The 12,838-nt window shown below is 39.4% G+C and overlaps 1 long non-coding RNA gene across 1 annotated transcript in view; it reads right to left on the reverse strand.

Annotated features, from left to right (window-relative positions):
- Nucleotides 1-246: 246 nt before the first annotated feature.
- Nucleotides 247-12,838, reverse strand: part of LOC137544058 (uncharacterized) — a 39,917-nt gene continuing 27,325 nt past the window's right edge. The window contains exons 2-3 of the long non-coding RNA XR_011025713.1: nucleotides 3,792-3,893; nucleotides 247-956 (exon numbers count right to left, since the gene is read on the reverse strand). This is a non-coding gene — a long non-coding RNA (uncharacterized lncRNA). The remainder of the gene's footprint in view (nucleotides 957-3,791; nucleotides 3,894-12,838) is intronic.

A 12,838-nucleotide genomic window follows, 5' to 3' on the forward strand; every position in this document is an offset into this window, starting at 1 on the left:
TTCTGCAATAGACTTCTCAAGGGTCCTCTCTCAACAAATTCTCCTGTCTCCCGGCTCTCCAATTACTTTGAGAAGCTTGTCAGTCTTATGTTGTTCCAAAAGACAGTTTAGAATTTCTAAAAAGAGTTACATTTTTGCTACAAAAGCATTCAAAAACTATAAATTAAAAAAAAAAAAAAACAATCTTGAGTGTGAATTTTAGTTTAAATCTCCCGAAATGCAGTACAAATAAATAATTGAAGCCTTCGGTTTTTGTAAACTGGTGAAAGAAATAAGAGCTATTTTCAATAGGGATTATTAGTGAATACTCTCCTGTCAGATTGTCTCCCTTTTATCTCAGGTCCTCGCATCTGCATCTATAATGAAAGGAAACTTTCACTAAACAATAGGAAGCTTAGTCTGATTACTTCCATCAAGATGCGGAACCAAACCACCTTAAGAACTCTTTTGGAAAGAGGAGACTGTTGGTTCATGGGGCTCCAGTGTAGGGAAAGAGCCAAGACAAAAATCTGCCAAGTCAATGTTCTTGAGCAATGAGAGGAAAGAGAAGTGGCTCCTGTGGTCAATAGATTTATTGCAGCTAATAGAGCATGGTGGTCCTTGTAAGGCTGAAGAGATCTATCTTTTTAATGAGTCTGACAGCATTTTCCACTAGTATGCTAGCAATACAGTACTTCTTTGTGGACAGCAAGGTGACCTCCTATAAATTTCAGGTTCTGAAAAGGAAAGAAAACACATCTCAAGACTTTAGTGCTGCGGAGGTCTGAAGAAGCCCTTCACAGATTATGAAAAAAAAATGTCTTAACGGAAGAGGAGACCAGGAACGCTGGTTCAATGTACTGTTAAGTACGAGTTAAGACTTTGTTTGTGCATCTGCCCCACGATGAAGATTCCCAGCGATGTCACACAAGCTCTGTGCTCATATTTCTCTTTACATTTTGAAGAAATAATCCATCCTTAAATAAGAAAGTATACAGTTAAACTCAAGGTCAAAGGGTTATTCTGCATCTAGATTTACATATTAAGTTAATCAAAAGATTAATGACTTGAAGATGAAGACATTGCAGATAGGAATTACTTTTGTTTCAGAAGGTTTTGTCTCTAGAAAAAAAAAAACCACAGAAAGGAGCATAACACTCAGTGAATGAGGGATCAACATAACTGAATAGGCATGTGCAGTATGATACAACATTAGAGGAGTGAAGACATTTTAGTAGTTATGGAATACCGGTAGTTTGCTGAATATTTTTGAAATAATTTAAGTATACCAGACCCAAGGCAAAGCTACCTAAGGTAAGTGTAGAGATATGTTTATGCTGGATCCACATACCTTTGTGGGTTCCCCTTGGTCACCGTAATCGCTCCTTAAAAAATTAGACTTTTGGCAAAAGGACAGGTTAGTGAATGGGGAGGGGAAGAGGAGTGAATAGTAGTGGGTAGGAGGGAATATCACCGCAAGCCTGCCTCTTCCTGTCTGAAAATACGACCTCTGCTGAAAGTCACATTTTTCAAAGAGTGATTACAGCGATCAGGGGGAATAAGGAGTGGAATGGAAAACGCCCAAAGGTATGTGGATCCAGCATGAATACCTCTGTGCTTACCTTAGTTAGATTTGTATTGAGTCAGATATACTTTAATAAGCTACATCTCTAAGGAAAACTCTGGTCAGATATTTCATGTTCTTGCATAAACACTATTTACTGAAAATGGAATTTTAAATATACTACAATAGACACCTTTACAACTTAAAGGGGCGCTACAGTGAAAAACTGTAAAATTTTAAATATGTGCAAACATATACAAATAAGAAGTACATTTTTTCCAGAGTAAAATGAGCCATAAATTACTTTTCTCCTATGTTGTCACTTACAGTAGGTAGTAGAACTCTCACAGAAGTGACAGGTTTTGGAATAGTCCATCTCTTTATAGAGATGGACTAGTGGACCAAGCACTGAAAAGTATGCTTCCAAGTTAGTACTGAGCATGTGCAAACAGTCCACCGCAGTTAATAATGTGTATAACGCACAGCATGCAGTACTTTCTAATAATGCTACACGTTACACACAAATGCAACATGTGCACTGTGAATGTCGCATAGACTTACTATCGCTGTGCGTCTGTCCATGTTAAAACATTTTCTAACGTGCGACTTTAACGCTGCACTGTGAAAGGGGCCTTAAACTTGAGCTATAAACTCTTTTGGGCAGTGACTTCCTTCCCCGCAGTGTCATGATTTTATCATTCTCATTTCAAATTTGTAATTAAACCCCCTTATTTAATGTCCAAACATATTATTAACCACTTGAGGACCCACCCTTTACCCCCCCTTAAGGACCAGCGCTGTGCTGAGTGATCTGTGCTGGGTGGGCTCTGCAGCCCCCAGCACAGATCATGTAGCAGGCAGAGAGATCAGATCACCCCCCTTTTTTCCCCACTAGGGGGATGATGTGCTCATGCCTGCATGTGGCTGGCGGGGGGGGGGGGGGCAGCTCAAAGCCCCCCTCCGCGGCGAAATTCCCCCCTCCCTCTCCTACCTGCTCCCCCCCCGGAGATCAGGGCTGCACAGGACGCTATCCGTCCTGTGCAGCCAGTGACGGGACGTCCCCTGTCACATGGCGGCGATCCCCGGCCGCTGATTGGCCGGGGATCGCCGATCTGCCTTACGGCGCTGCTGCGCAGCAGCGCCGTACAAATGTAAACAAAGCGGATTATTTCCGCTTGTGTTTACATTTAGCCTGCGAGCCGCCATCGGCGGCCCGCAGGCTATTCACGGAGCCCCCCGCCGTGAATTGACAAGAAGCAGCCGCTCGCCCGAGCGGCTGCTTCCTGATTAATCAGCCTGCAGCTGGCGACGCAATACTGCGTCGCTGGTCCTGCAGCTGCCACTTTGCCGACGCGCGGTATGAGTGCGCGGTCGGCAAGTGGTTAACAAAGTTACACAAATATGTTGGTGCTTTATAATAAAATCAGAATAACACATTATTATTATTATTAGTGTTGCTGTTGTTGTTGTTATAGTTATCACTATTCAGTACATATGTTTGTGTATTTTACTGGATATGTGATATAAGTAGACACCCTAACACTGGATAGAAGAGCCACACCATATACATAGTCAGATAATAGCATTCTAATACGTATTTAATATATGCTGCTGGTATAAGAAAGGAAACCTATTACTCCAACAAATATATCATGAATATCCTTTGGGAAACCATTTCATATTAGGGCAGTTATTGTACTTTTATGCAGCTTTAAAATACATATGCAGAGGCTTTGAGACAGAAAACATGTGCATAGCAATTGAAATGTGCATTCAGAGGCGCTAAATTCATTCAAAGTGAGATCGCCATTCCACTTTCTTACCATGTGGCTGGCTTTTCATAAATATGTATATTTTTTTTTTTTCTGTCTAAAAATAATTGGATGAGGGAAAACATAAAATGGCATTGAGACTTCTTTCAAATTGATATCCAGGAGATAAGGGCTATTTGCAAGGGCCATAACGAATTCCAGTGAATTGTTTGGTGACTCTTATACTATTCAATTTCTCCACCAACTCCAGTAAGGACATTAACCTTCACAACACTGACTTTTATTGCAGTGGTACATGGCAGGCAAGGGATTACAAAAAAACAATCATCTAAGTACCCCGAGACGCCCCAAGACACCGCGAGCAACATCCCTGCAGCATTTCCGCTCTTATGCTTAAATACTGTTTAGTTTTCACCTGGAGTGTCAGTCCCCATGGTGTAAGCATGTTTTATAGAATTCTCAACCTTTAACTTAACCTGTAGGGTTTCAGAGCTTTCCTCTGTCTGAGGCCCTAGGTCTGGTGCCTTTCAGCTACGATGTTCTCATCTTCCGTGACCTTGAGAATACATTCTCGGGCACTGTAAATGTAAGCATTACAAAGATATGTTTATACAATTATATTATCCTTATCATCATCATCAATAATACTAATATTTTAGCTAAGCAAAATAATGCTAATAATACAAATGTTATGCAAATATAGATAGCTTGGAAATATACCAATCAAATGCAGCCTCTGCTCCTTCATTTGATTGGTCTGTTTACTAGCTGTAAAAATATGGACAAAATTTGCATGGACTCAGAATTATTAGCATTTCATTAACAATTCCTAAAGATAACGAATAGAGATGGCAATGCAGAGGAGAACTCATGGAGAAGCATGTGATCAGTTTAATCAGCTGATTAATTTGTAAGGTTCTAATTTGCTCTAATGACTTCCTGGTTTAACGCATGATCAGCACCAGCAAATCCGAGCCTTACAAATCTATCAGCTGACCAAACTGATCACATGCTTCTCCTTGAGTTCTCCTAACTTAGTATTGCCATCCCTAATGATGAATAATACTACTTCTGTTATCACTACATCTGCTGCTGTTGCTATAAATAAAAGGACAAATAATAATGAAATAATACTTTTGAAAAAAATATAGCTTAAGCGGTAGTAAACACTGTATGTATAATTTTATTCTGTAAAACATAAAAAAATAAAAACAAAATAAATACATAGAAATGTAATATAATACTTTAATAAAATATTAATTTAGTGAAAATATCTAAGGTTCACCTCATCTCTTGCCACTACTTCCCCCCTCCCATTACCACTGTCATGTAAGCCAGACACCTGACAGAAAGACAGTTTTGACATGTTACAACACTCCTGAGCCCAAGGATTTATGCCTCATAAATTCCTTATGCCATCCTCAGTCACCTCAGCCCATTTTTAATAAAATCTCATCCCTCAGAGCACAGGCTGTTATCGCATTCCATGAAACTATTTATGGCCTTATATTAGAAAAGATAGAAATAAATAAATAAAAAGAAGTGTAATGATATGGTATGTTTGGAGAAAAGCAGGGGAGCTCACAGAGCCATCGGGTTTTAAATATTTCCCTGCTAAGTTCCTGTGTCTTGTGGCCTGATGCATTCACGCCATAATGAAAGTGAGGGAGCCTTCTCTGCTGATTGCTCCTTCATCTGACAGTGATCCATCTTGTTTATAGGGAATATCAAGAAGTAGGACCATCTGCGATACCAAGAAACACAATTACCTTGCAAGGCGAAGTAGCTTGGATTTCTTTCAGTGCATTACATCTTAACACTAAATCAGAAGGAACACATGGGGCCTAATTTAGCTGCACCTTCTTTTCTTATAATTTAATTACAAGTGTGAAGTTATTATGTGTAATTCCTACCCGAAAGGAAAAAAATAAAATGGATTGATCATTTTTTATCGGCTTACTCCTTCAGATGCTGCAATAATGACAACAGAAATGAGAAATAAATAATTATTTAAGAATAACCTTCTTTAAAAATGATATGTTAAAATATGTCTTATATATATATATATATATATATATATATATATACCGTGGAGCTTCTGACATAATCAACATACCTGTGCATATTTTTATAAAATTAAGAGTAGTCATGTATGTATTAGACTTTAAACTGGTGAATGTTGGCTAGTGCCCGGTATATATTTTAGTCAATAAATATCTCAAGATGAGAGACCAATGAGCAAGTAAACACAATATAAATTGAAGCAATAAACTGATGACAAAAAAATATATATAAAAATTATTATTCCATGCACCTTGCCAACAAATATGATAAGGTATCAACAAGAAAGAGAATTGGCTCTTGGGGGCATGAAAAAATATATATAAAGTTTATTATAATACAATACACATATTAAACCTATTAAACCTATAGGTGCATGATTTGCATGATCTGATGAACTGCATCCTTATCAACCTTGCTGTGGAGATGAAGGCATGTTGAAAAGCATTTTGTGACATATGATTAGCTTCACTTACAAAATAATCAATCTTTTTTGAATTGCCTTGGAACTGGACATTTTGGAAGTTTTTTGGGGGGACTGCAGCCCCTTAATGATCTGGTGGAATTAAAAAGCCCATTTGGGGTAGGATTTTGATTTTAATCATTTCTGGGGGGAGGGGGGGTGGTTGTGATTGAGGAGTGTATTTATAGGTTTAATATGTGTATTGTATTATAATAAACTTTATATATATATTTTCATGCACCCAAGAGCCAATTCTCTTTCTTGTATATATTTTAATACTGACATCATGTTAGCATCCCTGCATCAGCTGGAAGTATGTTGTCTAAAATAACCCAGAAGAAAATGTGTTAGATATCTTAAAAAAGCAACTATACAGTATGTTTTAGCTTCACGTCATCATAATGTATAAGTATAGAACATAAAGATATCTAAGAGATGTAAGTGAGAACAAAATAATATAAAAATGCAGCAGATTCACTTACAATATTAGAAAGCCCATTCAGGTTATTTTCTTTTAAATATAAAAGTATTAATGCTAGTTCTACTTCAAAAACAATAATACAATCTTAATATATGTACATGAATGGTTTAATTTTGTAAAATGTTTTTTGCTAAAAGAAAAAAGTTTTACTGTTGCTGGTAAGCTTACTAAAGGAAAAAAATGAAAGCTTCCAGAAGAGAAAGAAAATAAATGATGTTAGCAGACACATGTTCACAGTCTGGAATTTATTAATATACATAATAACTGTAAACATAAAGCATTCAAAACCATGTCTGCCAAATTTAGACAAATTTGAAAATAATGTATTCCTGTCTGAAGCCTCTCACAAATTGTGTGTAATGGGCTAATGCTTTTATTATGCACCTGCTCATCTGCTGAGAAGATTATGAAAGAAAATACAATGAAACCTATGGATTCTTTATGTGGTCTATTCTATAAAAGGCATTCTACCATTTCCTCCACTAATGAGAACATATAAGAAGAAAAAGAGGAATTCAGGACAGCTGTACTGTTTTTATTGGGTTTTGCAGTATCTTATATGTTTCTGGTTGAAGGAGCTATAAAAGTTATAGCTTACATTTAACCTTTGGCAATGGCAATTCTATAATGTTTAATGAATATTCATATGCCTAATTTTAGTTTTATTGTAGAAACCATTGGCATGGTGTTACTGATGTGAGCTAGGAGTACTAAAATGACAAATGTTTTTATAAGTAGGGATTTGTAAAATGTACTTCCCATTAGAGATGTTGTGAACATCGAATTTGACGTTCGCGAACAGCTCACTTCTGCAAATGTTCGCGAACATACTCACTGCCATAGACTTCAATGGGCAGGCGAATTGTAAAGCCTACTGTCTCTGGCCACAAAAGTAATGGAAAAGTTGTTTCAAGGGGTCTAACACCTGGACAGGGGCATGCCAGAGGGGGATCCATGCCAAAAGTCCCACCCCACATTACAGAGTTGACGCAAAGTCGGGTTTTAATCCCTGAAGGGCAGAAATCACATTGCATTACATTAAAGTGGACCCACATTAAAAATACAAGATTTCAGAAATAAAATCTATTTTCTAACTTATAATAATAAATAGCAGCCTTGATTGAAGATTACAAATATAAAATATTTTACATTTATTGGAGGAACCCCTCCCTTCCTTTCATATTGCCGGGACAGAATCCAGCAGACTGGTGGAGGAGATAAAAAACAAAAACAAAACACAGGCTGCTACTGATGATGTCATGGGGGAGGCGATATCAGCTTGTGTGAGATGTCACATAGACGACGCCCCTGTGAGGGAGGGTAGCTGATGACAAACACACCCATTATCTGAAACAGCACGGTGGGCAGCACGGTGGCGTAGTGGTTAGCACTCTTGCCTTGCAGCGCTGGGTCCCTGGTTTGAATCCCAGCCAGGTCAACATCTGCAAGGAGTATGTATGTTCTCCACGTGCCTGCGTAGGTTTCCTCTGGGCACTCCGGTTTCCTCTCACATCCCAAAAACATACAGATAAGTTAATTGGCTTCCCCCTAAATTGGCCCTAGACTATGATACATGCACTACACAATACATACATAAACATATGACTGTAGTAGGGATTCGATTGTGAGCTCCTCTGAGGGACAGTTAGTGACAAGACAATATACTCTGTACAGCGCTGCAGAAGATGTTGGCGCTAAATAATAATAAGAATAAAAACTACTACTAAGCTCAAAAGTAATGGCTGCCACATGTATAACCCTAGTTATGAAAAGAGAAAGGGTGAAAAGCATGCACTGAAATACTTATAGGCTTGAAGAAGTGTTTATTTATCTTTGTATGTGTGTGAGTGGTGCAACTAAATATTTTGAATTTAAAAAATGTTTGGCTTGGGTCCGCTTTAATGAGGCAACAACAATAGCAGTATTGAGCACACAGCTCTGGGTGTGGGCTGTGGAGAGTCACACACAGAGAAATGCAATAGTACTATCAGAATACAGTGAAATAATACTGCCCTGGAGTGGAACTGTGCCTGCAACTTAATGAAGCAACAGCAGTAGTGTGCACACATCTCTGGGTGTCAGTGGGCTGTGGAGTGTCACACACAAAAAGAAACACAGGAGACTGATGTACTAGCCCTCAAAAGGGCTATTTCGGATGCTTTCACAGCAAGTAAGGAACAAAAACACAAGCCTAGCTAATGCTTTCCCTACCTATCTGCAGCAAGTCTGACCCTGCTCTTACTAACAGTCAGCAGCCAGCAGAGAATGAATCCAACATGGCCACCGCAACTGCTTTTTAAATGAGGGGGTGGGGGTCCAGAAGGGGGTGATAGCTGATTAGCTGCAATGTGCCTGCTGACTGTGAGGTAAGGGGTCAAAGTTTGGCTCCATGATGATGGTGGGTCAAACACACCATATGTTCGCCGTGAACGTGAACAGCGAAAATTCACCAGGAACTGTCCACCAGCGAACTGTTCGGGCCGTCTCTATTTTCACATTCACATACATTTTAAAGAAAAACAAGACATTTATTTAAAGTGGACCTGAACTCTTGCACAGGACAAGGAAAAGATAATGCACCCTGTAAAAGAGAAATGCACCCTGTATGTACTTAGAGAGTTTAGCCTGTTTAATTCCCCCTCATTTGTGTCTAAGCACAAGTTGTATTTTGATCTCTCCCCTGTGTCACATGACTGCCCGTGGGAGAGATGGCAGATAAGCTCATTTGAAAGCACAGGCTGTTAACAATATGTCTGCTTCCATGAAACCAGGAAGTAGAAAGTGCAGATTTTTTTTTAATTTTTTTTAAGGTTATTATGCTGTTGCATAACTTTTAGAGCAGAGAGGACGTTCTGCGTTCAAGTTTGCTTTAAAAATGTGAAAGTCATCAATCAGTTAAATTTAGTGCAAGTATTTGGCTTTAATATACTGTAGAAAAGCATCTCTTTTTGCTAGAGGTGATTTTGGTATTGGGCATTTGGCCATTATATAGTTGAAATGCTATGCACCACTTTCAGTTTTGAGGGTTCATTTTCACAATAAATTTTGGCACCATGGATACATATTACATATTAGAAATGCATGACACTAAAGATAACAGGAGATGGACGTCTATCAGAGCTGACAGTTGAGGCCTCTACACATGTACGAGGAATGCTGTCCGGTGGGGATCGGTATTTGATTCCTTCAGACAACATTGCAAGGCCTAGCCTGACAGATGCATCACTAGCCTGCAGACTAGCGTCATGCTCTGTGGGGGGTGGAGGGCCAATAGAATGGTGTGGGTGTCATGCCACATAGAAGGCAGGAAAGCGGGAAGAACAATTCTCTTGAACATGGCTCAGCCAAAGAAATTGGCTGGGTCAGATAGCAGGCCGAGCAGCTGAGAGGGGCGGGGGCTGCTGTATACATGCAGGATTCTCAGCAGAGGTGATTGTTATTGGCTGCCTTGGCCAAATTTCATCTAGCGTGTATACTACATTTTAGATTTGGAGGGTTAGTGTCAGGGGATAGGGCAGGAGCTACCTTTAGTTTTTAATGGACCACTGTTACAAATTAAACTGTGACCAATAGAACCATTTTTTTTTTTGCTGGAACATAAATCCTTGCTTTGAATGCCATATCCTTAACTGCCCTGGCTTTGGTGATGGACCATACTACTGTAATGCACTGTGGGGGAACATTAGCAGCTTGCTACACAGCTGCTTTAGCTCATCTCCCCCAGCATTATAGTCCTTCCTAATAGCTGCACTTGGGGACACTGCAGGAGCACCTGTCACACTGACTGGTGACGTCACTGCTGCATGTAGCGATAGCCAGTAGAGGTGACCTTCAGTATCACATCTCTACAAGCATTTCTAAGGGTAGCAGTCTCAGAGCCTCGGCAGATGGGCAGTGGGCAAGACCTTGTGCTTCTCTCTGGGAATTCCTGGTTGTCCTCAATCCCCCTTTACCAAAAATGGTCTCACAACGAAATCCCCAGCAGGAATACTTGAATTCCTGAGCCCCAAGCACTTACTACAAAACAGTTAGCTAAATACAGAGCATGAATAACAATAACAATAATATTTATATAGCGCTTTTCTCCCTGGGGACTCAAAGCGCTGTGACCCTGCATTATGCAGTCTCAAAGGCTCGGGAAAAGAGGTGAGTTTTTAGCCTTTTTTTAAAGCTGTCCAGAGAAGAAGCCTCTCGTACTGATTGTGGAAGTGAGTTCCATAGAGTAGGGGCTGCGTAGGAAAAGGCCCGAGCACCAAATGTTAAGTGTATCCTGGGAATAACCAGCTTCATCTTGTTGGCAGAGCGGAGGGTGCGTGAAGGGGAATAAAGTTCCAATAGATCCGCTATGTATTTGGGTCCCATGTGGTGTAGAGCCTTGAATGTCAGCAGGCAGATCTTAAAATTGATTCTCCATTTTACTGGCAACCAGTGAAGAGTTTGCAGTACTGGGGTGATGTGTGAGCTGCGGGGGGCATTGGCTAGGAGTCTGGCTGCAGCATTCTGTACTAGCTGTAAGGGGCGCAGAACCTTATCTGTAGATCCAATGAGCAGGGTGTTGCAGTAGTCTAGGCGGGAGGATACAAATGCATGAACCAGGGCAGGTAGGTCTTCAGCTGGGATAAGGTGTTTGATTTTTCGCTATATTTCTTAGATGGAAGAAGGAAGACTTGACGACAGCTGATACCTGCTGTCTGAGTTTTAGATTTCCATCCAGGATCACCCCAAGGTTTCGCACAGAGTCTTTATACTGTACAGTATCTCCCCCAATTGCTAGTTTGAGGTGGTGAGCGTTTTGAACTTTATCCATCATGTGTGGACCACCTACCACCAACACCTCTGTTTTGTCAGAGTTCAGCCTCAGCCAGCTGGTGTTCATCCAATTTTGTAAATCCACTAGACACGCATTTATGGATGCTGATGGGTCTTGGGTGCCAGGCTTGAAGGACAGATACAGTTGTGTGTCATCTGCATAACAATGGTATCCTAGGCCATAGTTCTGGATTATTTTGCCCAGTGGGAGCATATAGGCTGCAAAGAGTAATGGTGATAGTACAGAACCCTGTGGAACTCCATAGGCAAGTGGCACTGGATTAGAATAGTGTGTGCCCAGACATACTTGCGGTGTCCTGCCAGATAGGAAGGTCTGAAACCATCTAAGAACAGTACCCCTTAGGCCACAGTAATTCTTCAGTCGCTGGATAAGAATTTCATGATCCACAGTATCAAATGCTGCTGACAAGTCAAGAAGAATCAGAATTGAGCAATCACCCTTGTCCCTTGCAGTAAGTAGATCATTCATTACTCGGACTAATGCTGTTTCAGTGCTGTGCCTTTTCCTGAATCCTGACTGAAAAGTATCAAAGATGTTGTTATCTGTAAGCCTGGCTTCTAGCTGGTTGGCGACTGCTTTCTCGATAACTTTTGATAGGAATGGTAATGTATGAATGGACATGTACAGGTCCTCACTGCTAAATACTTCTATGAAGATTAAGAGGATAACAGATGAAGATACAAGAGTACAGATAAAGATTTCAAATTGGAAGTTGTATGATTAGATAGATGTTGGACTGAAATGAAGCATGCAAACAAACTTCATCATAAAGGACCACTATCTGGAAAAATGGTAAAGTTTAAAATCAATGCGTATCCCAAAGTAAAATGCAATATAAATAACTTTTTTCACCCATGTTGCTGTCACTTACAGTAGTTAGTTAAAATCTGACAAATCTAACAAATCTGTCAGGCTTTGGTCTAGTCTATCAACTCATGGAGGATTTTAAAGTATATCAGGGTCTATATACAATTAGCTTTTTCAATTGAGTTTTCTCCTAGGAGATATTTTCAACCTTGTCAATAAAATGCATTTTAAACCACCAGCAAGCAAGAAAATACTCAAAATAATTTTAATAGTACTTTTCACCTACATTTTTCAATTGCAGAGTGCAGAGTGCTCAAAAGTTATTTTAAATTAAAGATGAACAATTATCGCCTACGATATAACTCAGGAGAAAGAGTGAATTGCATATGGGCCCAGGGCAATTCACTTTCTCTTCTGAGTTTTCTCCTAGGTCACATTTTTACAACTTGTCTTAAAATGCCTTTTAAGCCACCAGCATGCACAATAATACTAAAAACAAATTTGCTCGTACTTTTTGACCAAATTTGGGATATTTTTTCAATTGTAAAATGCTGAAAAGTTAGTTTAAAGGGACACTGTAGCGAAAAAAATATTATGATATTATGATATAATGAATTGGTTGTGTAGTACGGATAGTTACTAGAACATTAGTAGCAAAAAACATATTCTCATATTTTTATTTTCAGTTATACAGCTTTTTTTTTTATAACATTGCATCATTCTCTAATATTTTCAGTTTTTACACTACTCAGTATTCTAAATGTTTTTCACAGACCAGGCAGTGAACTTTTGGCCTGTCCTGAAATGTTCTCTGCAAAAGAAAAAACAATACAGTTAAGATAACAGCCTTCAGAACACAGAGCTCTCTGCCACTTTGAAA

The sequence above is a fragment of the Hyperolius riggenbachi genome, chromosome 2 (assembly GCF_040937935.1).
Source record: "Hyperolius riggenbachi isolate aHypRig1 chromosome 2, aHypRig1.pri, whole genome shotgun sequence".
Lineage (NCBI taxonomy): Eukaryota > Metazoa > Chordata > Amphibia > Anura > Hyperoliidae > Hyperolius > Hyperolius riggenbachi.